Genomic DNA, 12,796 nt, shown 5'->3' on the forward strand with positions numbered 1-12,796 from the left:
TATGAAAGTAGCCTAAACTGCCAAAAAAAGACTTGCAAGCTCATCTGTCAACCCTAAGTAGCGGTGAATCAAACTGCATTAGCCTCTGCTCAATACTGCAGAGCTGTAGTTGTCAAGAAGATAATACCCAGTACAAAGGGGGGCAACTCATAACTGAGAGTCCACATTTTAAGAGACTATGAAGAAAGTGAACAGTGAGGAGAGACTATATGGGGGAGGAGGGGGACAAGAAGAGAACTTCAAAGTGGCCTGTTATACATTTTTCCTTTAAACCTATACACGATATACAAACTAACTGTGGTTGGTAGCAAACTACAGTCATTGCAGTCCAAAACCAGCTCAGAGTTTTGATTCTGTTGTGTCGAGGACTTTGGGACCCAGTGCTACTTAAATGCCCCTACAGAGACTTTGGCTACCATGAGTCTGTATGTGAAATTCCTCAGGAATGTTCCCTAAGCACTTAGCCCAGCGAGTAATAGCATCAAGAGGCCCAGAGGTATGATCTCATTTCATTTAGCACAGTACCAACAGTTATTTCTCTATCTGAAGCCATGCCATGGAGATAGACAGGAGCTTATCCCCTACCAGATACAAACAACTCCTGATATCTGAGTCTTAGTGAAGGGAGGATTGGACAAGTTCCCATTCATCCCCTACCAGATTTGTTCTGTGCCTGTTACTCACTCATACCCCATTTGCGCTTACCCATAAAGCAAGACCAGTGCAGCTATACATCTTTCTAAAATGCTTTGAAATCAATGGTTAGAAAGCTCCTCTGTAAACAGATATTATTATATTGATATCATAAAACAGGTGTTTCTTGGAGTGACAAGAACAGCTTCACCAGGGATAAGAAAGGCAGTTGAGGCAAAGCTATAGGGAGTTGAACTTTTGACTATAATCTACAGCAAGGGAAACATCCTTCTGCCCCACAGCCTTCAACATCAGACATTCCTCACCACCTGGAAATGCGTACACATGCTAAAGTCATAGCTGATCTTTTGATCAGCTGGGCACAATGAAAACTGACCTCAGCAAAACATTGCAAGATAGGAACTATCTCAGAGAGTTTTGATCCCAGGGCATTGCACGCACCTTCAGACTCCTCTGCATCTAATACCCTCCAGTCATATTTTCAAATTCATCTGATATCCAGGAGAGCTAGAAACTTTTTTTACGGGAAGGTTGTAATTCTACATAATCACAATTCAGAAAAAAAAATGGATGTAATTCTTACCTCAGCCCTGCAGAGAGAGACATAGAAGCAAAAGAAGAAAGAGTAAATGCAAATGCAAGTTTTAACATGTATGCAATCTTATAGACATGCAATTTTTCTGCTTGTTTTTCCTCTTCCTTTAAAGCCTTAATTTGGACTTTTCTTGAGAAGACAATCAGAGAAAGTAGAGCCTGTGAAGGATCTAAAGAATAAGACATAGCAGCCTTACCAATATGTATGGACTTATATAAGTATTATATTTGGTAGAGTTCCTGTAAACATCAAGCATCATACTGGATACAAATAGGAATTCTCCGAGTTCATGAGGAAATCCTGAGAAGATAATAGAGGCTCTTTAATCCCTCAGGTAGGCTCTGTTGATAGCTTGACTGAGCCCTGACCAGCAAGTCTTCTCAATAAGTCGTCTTCTCTACAAACAACGGACCACCCACCCGAAGTGGTGGAATCATTTATAGTCAGTGGTAACATGTAACAGTGTGGGGAAATGAAGGAGAAAATATGTGGTATAAGCAAGAAATATGACAGCTATTGGCAGTTGACAGATTTCATGTTGAGGAGAAAGACATGAGAGAATAGGTTCAAGAAGAGGATTCAAAAACAACTCTAGAGTTTGTGGCAGGGAGAGGGTGGTAAAAATTACAGGAATAAAAGGAAAGGCAAAGCCAACAGGTTGTGAAGCCAGATGGATTAAATCCAAGGAGGGTTTCAAAAACCAGGATGGCATTCCTACCCAACCTCCATTAGATAGTGAAGGGCAGCCAATAGTGACAGCCAAGAATGCAGAAGACCCAGCACCATCTTCCATATACCAGAGGCTGGAGACATCCAGAGCTCCGGGGATTGAAGGAGAAGCACCTGTTAGTGCATGGAGAAGGATAAGGCCTGCACAAAGACGGAGCCAGGGTTCTGGTGTGAACTTCTACGAGAAAGCAATGGCTTTTTATTTAGTGTATTCTCTGGATAGAGTTTGTCAGGAAAAGTGAATAATTTGTTAGGCTAGCTTCTTCAACCTACCAGCAGCCTAAGGCACCAGCTGATAGGAGTGCTCCACATTGCTGGACAAAGGGCAGGGACTGGCTCTTCTTCACACTGCTGTCACACATTTCAGGGCAAGGAAGAGATCTGTAGGTCTCCACTATRGTTATGGAACAGCTTCCCTGATGGTAAAGGCCCATTTTGGGGAAGGGCATAGGATGTGAATCAATCTGTCTCCTATGCCAGGTATAACCATACAACCCACTGGAGTCAGTGTAAAGCCAATTACAGCTTGTCCAAAATACACAAGTGGAAAGAAACTGATCAGTCTGCACCCTTGAATGCTCTGCATGCTAGCAATATGCTTGCTGCTCATTCCAGGCATTAAAGCTGTTTGAATTTTCAGAGTGTTATTTCATTATTGGTCAGTAAGTTTAGTCTTCTGTTCATAAGGGTAGCACAGGGAGTGAGAATGGAGCATATAACAAGCCAGGGAGGAAGGCAAGGGAGCGACTTAAACCTTTCTTTGCACTAATGCAGTTCAGGCTGGCTCTCATTAACATCAGCCTTTTCTTCCCCAGCAGCATTCAGTCACCAGTCTCAAAGATACCCAGCTCCCCTCACATCACCTTCTTTTGTAGTAGGCAAAACTTCCTGGGGACAAAGCTGAGGCACAGAAAGGTGAAACTATTTGAGGCCACTTTCTGACTCAGTAGCAGGCCCAGAGTTAGAGCTGAGAAGTCCTGGCTTCCTGTCCTCCTGGTATCACCACTAGCCATCTCCAGACCTTACATCCAGGCATAAAACCGKGAAGGAAGGAAGGGAAGGAAGACTGAACATGTAGCCGATTTGGGAGTTGACTGTGTCAAGCATGGAAAGAGAGGAATCCGTGACACAATAGAAAGCGCTATTGTATCACTGTATGGATCTGTGATGCATCCACACCTTGATCCCTCCCCATCCCAAATGATACAGCAGAACTTGCTACAGTAAAGGAAAGATGAACACAGAGATAGAGATGCTCCTATACAGGTTATTTAATAAGTGAGGTAACTACATAGATTTAGGGGCTTGGGGCCTAGAAAAGAGGTCACTGCGGAGAGCGATATGATAGCAGCCTCTAAAAGCAGGACAAGTGGAAAAGATAAAGCATGGAAGAAGAGAGCAAAGAATGATTGTTAACTGTTCCTCAAAAATCAAGAAGCAGAAGGCAAATGAAATGACAGCATATTCAAAATAAGCAAAAGGAAGGGGGGCATGTATACTTAAGTTCAAAAAAAAAAAAGAATTATGGAAGACAGATCCCTCAGAGACTGTTAAAACTCCCCAGACACCACTTCTGGCCCAGGAAATAATCAAGTCACTCTTTGCTAGAAAACAAGATACCATACCTACTACTATCACTMACCTTATTCTTATTCTTCTCCTGTAAGCCTTTGCTACCAACTGGTGTCGGTATTGGGCAAGACAGACCTCTGACCTGACACATCACCACTCAGGTGGCTTCAGGTTACCCAATAGCTGCTCTTCCACCTRTCTGTCTGATTAAACTGCTCCCAAGCAGCTTTTACCTGGTTATATAGGTCACTCGCATTGTGAGGTAACCATTTATGATTGCCTTGTTGCTAGGTGCCCATCGTGTYGTGTCTACAGACATGCTCTTAACCCTTGAATCCTGTTGGGTACAGCCTATTTTCAGGTTGAAAAAMCAGACATTTCCATCAGCACCTTCCACAGGCTTGAGTGCACCCACCTGTGAAGTATCTGGTGCTAGCCATGCCTAGGGAAATAACATTAGCTTGGACAGGGCGCCTGGGAGGCCCAGTGGGGCAGTCTGTATGTTGTATGTGTTGCATGACAGGTTTTTTCTTCTCTAAACAACTGGCTTATGCTAAATACAATCACTGGATTTTTTTATTTTTTTATACAAGTTATACTTCCTCAAAGTGAAGATGAAGGAAGGAAACCTGAGGTTGGGGGGGGGGGGCAAGCAAGACCAGGTGTGTAGCATCAATGGAGGGAAAGATAGCTGCTTACAGAATACAGGAGGCTTTGAAACCTCCTTCTTTATCTTTCTTTTTTTCTTTCTTTCTTTTTCTTTCTTTCTTTTTCTTTTTTTTTTTTTTTTTTACAATAAAGAGCATTCCCCGTGGCTATACACACAGACATCAGATTTAAAAATAGTCAAGTTCCACCTTGACTGTGGAAGAGTGTAAGACAGAAGACAGATGTGGTGGCTGCCTGCTAGATTTGACATTGACTTTTTCTTTCCTCATCCTGGCAGCCAGCAGTTGCACACACATGCACAGGTGAGGTCCTAGGTGTTCAGGCAGTTTGTGTCTGCCTCTCCTCTCCAATTCCCTAATTGCTCCACCATAGCCATGCATGGTTAGGAGCCCTCTGTCCTCATACACACTATTTAATACACCAGGCTGGCACCAAAATCACTAGGTTTCTCCTATTTGTCCTRTTAAATTCTCAAACAACTTACTCATAATTTGTGTGTGTTTTGTCACCTGTCAGTGCATTGCAAAAGTTGCCATTCACATCTYTTTTTCTAGCTTATTTTGTTAGCTGTTTCAGGGCCTGCTCCCCACAGCCATTTCCCATGACTCCAAACTATTYAACAAATGTAAACGCATGTGTACATCTAGTTGAATTTGCAGACCTAAGCCCAGTTCAGTCTAATTGGCTGCTTTTAAGGAGCCAGGCCTTAGTCTTGCTACCTTACCACTGCTCAAGCAGTAGGAGATCCCTGCTCTTTTTTCCTAACTAGCTGTATTCTACCCATTATTTATGCTTTCAGTCAAGTGCATTAATTGAAAACACATGGCACTACTACCCACGTATTCTACACTACTCCTCATGTACTCACGAGCAGTAGAAGCCACAGTAATCTTGCCCAATTTATTAGCAAACATGTTTACAAACACRTCTGTATGCATTTGCCTAAATTGCATGGCTCTCAGTAATAAGCTGTAGAACGTCTTGCCACAGGAAGTTATAGATGCTAAAAGCTTACATGGATTCAAAAAGCAACTTGACAAATTAATAGAATAAAATTCCATCCAGTGCTATGAACTGCGGTTAACTGGAACACTGTAGGTTTGTGCTGTTCTCACAGGTTTCCCAGGCATCTGCCTTTGGTCACTGATGAAAACAGGATACCTTTGTCTAACCCACTACGGTCATTCTTCTGTGTTTATATAAATTTTTTTGTGATTTCAGTGTGATACGATTTCTAATATGCCTGCCCCAAGAGCATCCAGGCTGCATTAGGATCTTACAGATACTCTGAAAAGCATGATGTGTATTTTATGCTCTACAYACTGAGCTTGGAATGCTAATCATCTCATTACTGACCTGAGACTGTGGACAGAAAGACAGAGAAATATCCCAGACCAGGTATAACAAAATACTGTGGTTAGATGCTGCAGGCACGCATAYTCATCTGCAGAAATGTTTTCAACACTGAGGAGAACTGGCTGGTGGAAAAACTTATCAAGGATCAGACCACCATTTAGACCAAGAGGTCTAAATGCATGGGTCTAAATACACAGACCCTTGTTTCCTCTCAGGTACACATTCATGCAGGAACCAAACAGGGAAGTCCTGTGGCCTTTGACTAGCAGAGAGATGCCACAGATATCTATTCTGTCTATAAGACCTCTGAATCATCCTCCATCTCCTGACACACCCTGCTCTCGAGACAGCTGTGAATATTAACTAATATTGCAAGGATGATCTTCAGAGATGTCAAAACAATACAACAGTGGAGGGTCATGAACACCCAGTGATAGCACTTGGCTCTTTAGAGTAGCAGCTGGAGGCTGGTCTTAATGTCACGGCTGGTCTTGTCCYACAGGTAAAGGAAAAGCCTGGAACCAAAATAGATACCAAGGGACATGAGCCAAAGCTGGAAGTAGGTGAAAAGAAAAGGATTTTGTCCAAAAGCCACAGATTTCTACCATTAGCCAGACTGGAGACAACTAGTTTAAACAGAACAGCCAGTCCCAGGGACAGTCACACTTGCACTTGCAATGGACCAGCTGGGAGGGCCTGTCTGTTCAGCACTTGCTGGCAAATCGCAGCCAGGGAGGCCTCACATCCAAATCTGGTAGCCTTGGTACCTCTGCTTGTGGCCCAGAAGGGAAGCTATATTCTTTTTTCCCATTGCACAGTTCCAGGCTGTTCCTGCCAGCAGCCTCAAAACTCCCAAACAGTTATTAAAACAGCCTGAATCTCACTTCCTAGATCAAGCCAAATACGACTGGTAGAAAACAAAAAGTAACACCTAAATGTCCAAGGAAACCACAAGCAGAGCCACTGAACTGTATTCAGCGCAGATTTTTCAAAAGGACAGGGCTTTCCATGGCTCAGCGTTCTAATTTGTTTGACCATTTATTTTCAAGGAACACATCCAAGAGTGACAAGCTCCATTTATTTCAATGGGCAGCATAYGCCAGCAACTTGAATGGTGTATGCTATAAAAGAGAATGAATGTTCTCAAGCATTCTAGAAAGCCGTCCTTCCAGCAGACAGAGGATGTKCTGGTAATGGAAGTATAGTTCAGCTCTGACAGGCATCTCAGTAAAAGTGGGTTCCCATGTTTAATGCCAATCCATGACGACCCTATGAGATTTGCTCAGATTGCAAGTGAAAGTGGTTATCCTAAAACATTATTCTGTTTTAGAGAGCCCAGCTGTTTTTTTTTTTTTTTCATTTGTCTGCTTTGCCAGGCCAGAACAACATTTCCATAGGACAGATGTCTATTCTAAATTGTTATGGCTGCACCCTTGTAAACTTTTAGTGGTTACAGGCCAACTCAGGACAATTCTCATGAATGACATTACCTTCAAATGGTGATATGAAATGAGCCGAGATGTTCACAGAAGTGAGCATCCCCTTTCCACAAAACAYAATCACATGCCAATGTTTTCAGTCTTTCCTCTTCTGGCTACATCCTGAAGAAGATCCTTCTAAGTCTCGCCTTTCCAAAGCCCAGTCCCTCTGGTGCAGTGGAAAACCCTGGGTTATGAATGTCTTTCAGATTCATCACTATCTATCACCTGAGATTTTTTGGTGACCTATGACACATTACTGATGGCCTCTAAGTGCCATAGTAGTCGACAGCTTTTATTCACTATGATTAATGAATTAACTAATATTTGTTCCATGCTAAATTTATCTAGAGAGCAACCTGGGTTGCAGGGTTTTGATAGCATACCAAAGAGCCCTGAAGTAAAGCAGAGTGATAATCTTCTTGCTTTTCTGTGTGAATATTCCAACAAAGGTGGGGTATGTTTCTACTGATGCTGAATCTCTCTGACCACCTTTCATTCTCATTACACTTATGAGGTCATGGTCACAGGAGGTGGATTGATGTTGTGTGAACTGCAATGCCATCTGTAGGAATTCAGTTCCAACTTTCCTGTGCCCCCAGCCCTTGGGGCACTGTCTCAAGATAGGTAAGGTAGAAGAGATGCTGATGGCTCACTTACAGCCCTCTGGTGTAAAATGTAATCCCAGACTGTAATCACAAAATGTAATCCCACATTCTCCTCCAGGATATGTCTGCCTGCTTGTGCTTCAAAGTTCACTATAATGGATCTCATCTCCGATATGACTGCAGCCACAGAGTTTCTTTTGTCGTCCATGGCACAAACTAGAGACCTTTGCTATGCCTCTGTGGTTCCTGTTCACACTTTCCCTCCATCATGTGCAGCTCAGAAGTTGTAGCTTTACCTTCTGCAGGGCAGCCTAATAGAATCTATTCCTGTTACAGAGGTCACCTTTGATACTCCTTTCAGAATTTCAGCTAGTCCTGATACCAGTGAGCTACTTGCTTAATGAGGAGAACAACTGTAGGTTTCCAATGGAATTTATTTGGGGATACAAGTTGTAAAGTGGCCTCACACTTATGCAGCTTCCTTTGGGACCTTACTGATTCCCAAAGAGCAGGTCTCTGCTTGTACCAGTCTATATTTTAATCACAAAGATACAGGTAGTTTAAGGAAGAGCTTTTTTTTTTTTTTTTCCTTCTCCTTTGCCAAAATGGAACTGTTTTAGCTTTCACCAAATATACGTTTGCCCTAGATTTTTTAATCATTTCTGGTGACCTCTGTTTCTGTGCCTGTAGGCACTGGGAATGTTGAACTCCAGAAATCAGCCGCTTCTTCTAAGTGACAGTGGCATGAGGCAGGAGAGCTCTCCATTGGGAGAATTTGGCTCTGCTTCTGGGCTTTGGGGCTTGTTCTGTTCAAAAAATCAGACTATTATTTCTATTATTTCTGATTGGCTTCTTAGGCCTGAAGATACAGAAGATATTCTGGCTGTTCCAGAAAGAAGATGTGAGATAATTCACAATATCCAGACAGGGCTGTTTGAATAGGAGCTGCAGGCCTGGCATGCCCATGGTCTCTAAACTTAATACAGCTGAGAGCAAAGCGGTAGGATAACCAGATCACAGTGTTAGTGAACAGCATTTTATGAGGTTTCAGAATTATCCAATCATAATTGAAGACCATGAAGAAGCAACTTCTCATTCATCCTCCTGGAAAGAAAGAATAAAAAGCAAACCATGAGATCACTGCCTCTGCAGCAGAATGGGGTGGCTTGCATGAACTAACAGCTTCCTGGCTTTTATCCATGGTAATTTTGGTCAGCTACTTGTTCTGTCACCTGTAGTTCCTGTGAGCTGAGGCTTGAGACATACACCTTTAGGAGTATTGCAAGCAAAAGCCACCAGCTCTGAGTCACAGAGGAATAAGAACTAGGGAAGCTCTCTTTCACAGCATGGACTTCATCCCTTAACCACCCTTCAGGAATCCCTAGAGAATATAGCAAATGCTATGATTCACACATGAGGCAGAAGAAGCTAGGGGAAGGACAGATGGCCAGACTTCCCTTCACTCTTCAACCTTCCGGGCTTGGAGGCTGAGCGAAACAGGCTGTTGGGCCAACATTACTACCCTTGAAGCATCAGATGGTGGCAAATTAGTGGAACAAGGCCTTGGGCCTTGCAAAGTGGAGTGACCCTGAACTGTTCAGATCCTGATCTTCAAAGAGCACCCGTGGTGATTACCTGTGAGCTGAGCTGAAGGGAGATGTGTCACAACCTCAATGACACATGAATCTTCCTGGCAGGGTAAGTGAGATTTTGATCACTTCTCTTCCCAGTAGCAAAGAAAATTACTGAGTCCTTGCTTTTAGGAGCTTAAACACGTCCCTGAGGATTTTGAATAGAGGAGACCTAGTGCCATTGTAACTCCACTTTCCATGGAGAACAAATTAGGAACTCACCTGTTGGGACTGGCTGAGCAGGTGGGTTCAAGGAAGATGTATTTCRGGCTCTCCAAGCAGAGGCTGTACTGGATTTCTACTGTCTGCCTTCTAAAGTGGGTCTTGAAAAGCAGATCTCGTRGCACTCAGATATCACCTAGCCAAGCATTTTCAGAAGCCCCTGTGAGACTGAGAACCGTATTAGATATCCATAGATCCAGTGCTGGTATATGGAGTCAGAGCCCCTAAACAGATGACAAGCTCCTGCTGCCTTGGAGACTTGTTGTAGGTGGGGGAAGGGAGAAAAAAATCCCAATTTTCCCTGGAAGAAGTGTCCATGAGAATTCTCTTCCTAATTTTCCCTGGAAGAAATGTCCATGAGAATCCTCTTGCAGAGGTTTCCTCTGCCAATGGAATGGCCCTGGGCCAGGTGACATGCATGGAGATTGTATGCTTTGCTTGGGTATCTATGACTTTTTAAAAACTCCACAAATAACAAAATTATTGAAGCGTGTTACTCATTATTATTAATGTCTTGCAAATACTATCAGGAGCAGAACCTCTCCCTATTCAGAGATCTCCCAGCTCATTGCATATGTTATCAAATGAACAACGAGCATCCCTGCAAGTCTTTTCCTACCACCTCTCCCCCACTCCATCCTACTGCTAGGACTCGGGGAGAGAAATGGCTCCATGTAGACCAGGCACCTGGTGAGCAGTCCAGTGAGCTTGACTCGGGACAGGAGACTCCACCTCACCCTACTTGAGGGATTGAGAGAGATCCCTTCAGCATAGGCTCCTGGCATGGAAAATTTCCCAGGGAGGAAGACTGTTATGCTGAGAAAAGTGGCTACAATCTTCATTTGATGGGATCAGCTGGGAGGGAGGCAGGGAAAAGGAGGATTGAACCTGGGAAGGGGCTGTTAGCTAGAAGGGGACTGAGTCAAGCTAGCTGCAAGTGTCACCTCGGTCACAAGCACCTCCTAGCTCCAGCGCAAAGGAACCTGACTCCATGCAGCTTCTCATGAGCGGAAAAACCACAGACCCACGGCCAGCTCCCTCACTGCATTGTCTGTGTGCCGAGGCGGGGGAGAAAAGGGCGGACACAGAGGGACTCGGGGTGGGGGGGGCTCTCTGCCCCCTCTGCTCTGGCTCCAGCAGGGCTATGCCTGCCATGAGCTGTGGGGGAACGTGGGGACCACAAAAATAAATGCACTAGAAAAACAGTCCAACGATTCTCCACATGCTCTGTGTACATGATGCAAATTGATGTTTAAAGCTTATTTATTAGCTTGCATGAAAAATGCCAGCGGTGTTTTTCTAGATCAGTGGGTATCCAATCTTCGGGGATGGGGGAGAGGGAGGCGAGCATGGCTAGAGACTGTATATCCAGAGGCTAGGGTTTATATCATGGGCTGCTCTCGACTGTTATAATTTGTGGCACAGATTCAGCGAGAATCTGATCTGCTGAAAATATTTGGGCTGTGAAAACTCCCACACTGTGACAGATGTCAAGTCCAATTAAGTGACTCGTGTCCAGGTTTCTGTCCAATAGGATTTCCCATTAAATATCAATTTAAGAGGGAAAAAATGCCACCCCCTTTTCTCTGAGCCTTCATCTCTTCCAACCTTCTCCAGGCTAAACCCTTTGGTACCAGGAAAGGATCCTGCATCTCTGTCTCTCTGCCCGTCTGTCTGTCTCTCCCGTGCCACCTTCCACACTCCTCCTTTGCTTCATTGCCACTCCGGGAGAGGTAGGGGGGAAGAACTGCACTTTCTTTTTTGTACCTTTTCCTACGCCGACGTTATCTCTCGCAGCCTTTCCAAACCCGTGGCAAGATTTTTGTTTGATATGGTTTGGTTTGTTTTTGTTTTTTAACCTCATTGCTTTCTTTATTCTCACCCGAGAAATGCAGGAGGAGCTGGGAAGCTCAGGAACGGATGGGGCTTGCGCTTACCCTTTTCCCCCCTCTCATCAGCTCTTGGAGGATCAGAAGAGAAACTAAGCCAAACATTTATTTCCTGACGGCGTCTCCCCGCTTCCTGCCCCTCTCCGCCGGACCAGTGAATTAAAAAAAAGCCACACGTTACGCCAAAAAGAGAAGAAGGAGGCAGAGGAGGCAGCGACACGTTGTCACCGTCACTCGCGGGGTGCCTGCGCGCCGGGCACCGCCGCAACCAAGCCGGCACCGCCGCGCAGCGCCGCGGCGGGCTCCGCGCCCGGGCCGGGAGCGGCGCGCACCGCGCCGGCCCGCGGCACCGGCTGCGCCCGGCTCCTCGGGCCGCCGAGCGGAGGGAGAGGCCGAGGGGGCGGGGGAGAGGGAATAATCCCGGCTGGTGCTATCTCCGCATCCCTTTTGTTATTTATCGCATAGAGGAGGAAGAAGAGAAGGCACTTTCCAGCACGTTTTTAATTTTCCTAATTCCGACTCGTAACAGCTGTCGGTATATTCTGGATCCCTGCCCCGAATTAGCGGGCGGAGATAGACTTTGATGGGGAAAACGCTTTTTCTCCCCGGTGCATCGTAAGTAACTTAAGTTGTTATTTATACTCCACAAACAAACACTGCGATAACATCTCCCATCTCTGGAGCGCTGGAGGCCGCGGCGAGGGATGAGACCTGCCTTTCCCCATCTAAGCAGGATACTTTTTCGCTTCTAATTCATTTGATTTTGATTTTTTTTAATTTTTCCATGCTCCGCTCCCGAAGTTGCATTTGAACTGTAAAGGAATCACCGAGGGGGCGAGGGGACCTGGAAAGAGAAGCTGTCCAAACGACTTCATTGAGGTAAGCAGCCTTAACGCTATATCCTTTTCCAGGTGGCACGGATATCGTTTTACGTTTAAAAAGAAGGAAAGAAAGAAAAAGCCTCTTTCCAGTTCAGATCGCCAAAAACAAACGTGTGGATAAAACGAAATCAAACGAGAAAATTCAACACGCACCGTAGAGAAACCTTTAAGCAACTTTCTCCGGGAGCCAGCTCTATAATTGCCCGTTTTCATATAACCGCCCTGCAAAGGCTCCTTTCTATTAGCATGCTTTCGAATAAACCTGCTCACTTGGATCTCGATTGAAAGGTGATTTTAATCCTTTCTTTTCTTTCCAAGAGATCGCTGATATTTGACCTGCGCGCTGGCTGATTTTATTTCCTACTCTTACCTTATCGGCCTTATTAGCGTAACTCTCCTTACTAAAAAATAGAAAAGCGAGCATTTCCCTGGCAAGCGGCTGCCCTTTCCGCAGGGAAGCGGGGCTGCCGCTCTTCTCTTCCCCTCCCCGAGCCTCCTCCCTCCGCGCAGCG

This window comes from Rhea americana, unplaced genomic scaffold, assembly GCF_003343005.1.
Source record: "Rhea americana isolate MKP2758 unplaced genomic scaffold, rheAme1 scaffold_126, whole genome shotgun sequence".
NCBI classification, from domain to species: domain Eukaryota; kingdom Metazoa; phylum Chordata; class Aves; order Rheiformes; family Rheidae; genus Rhea; species Rhea americana.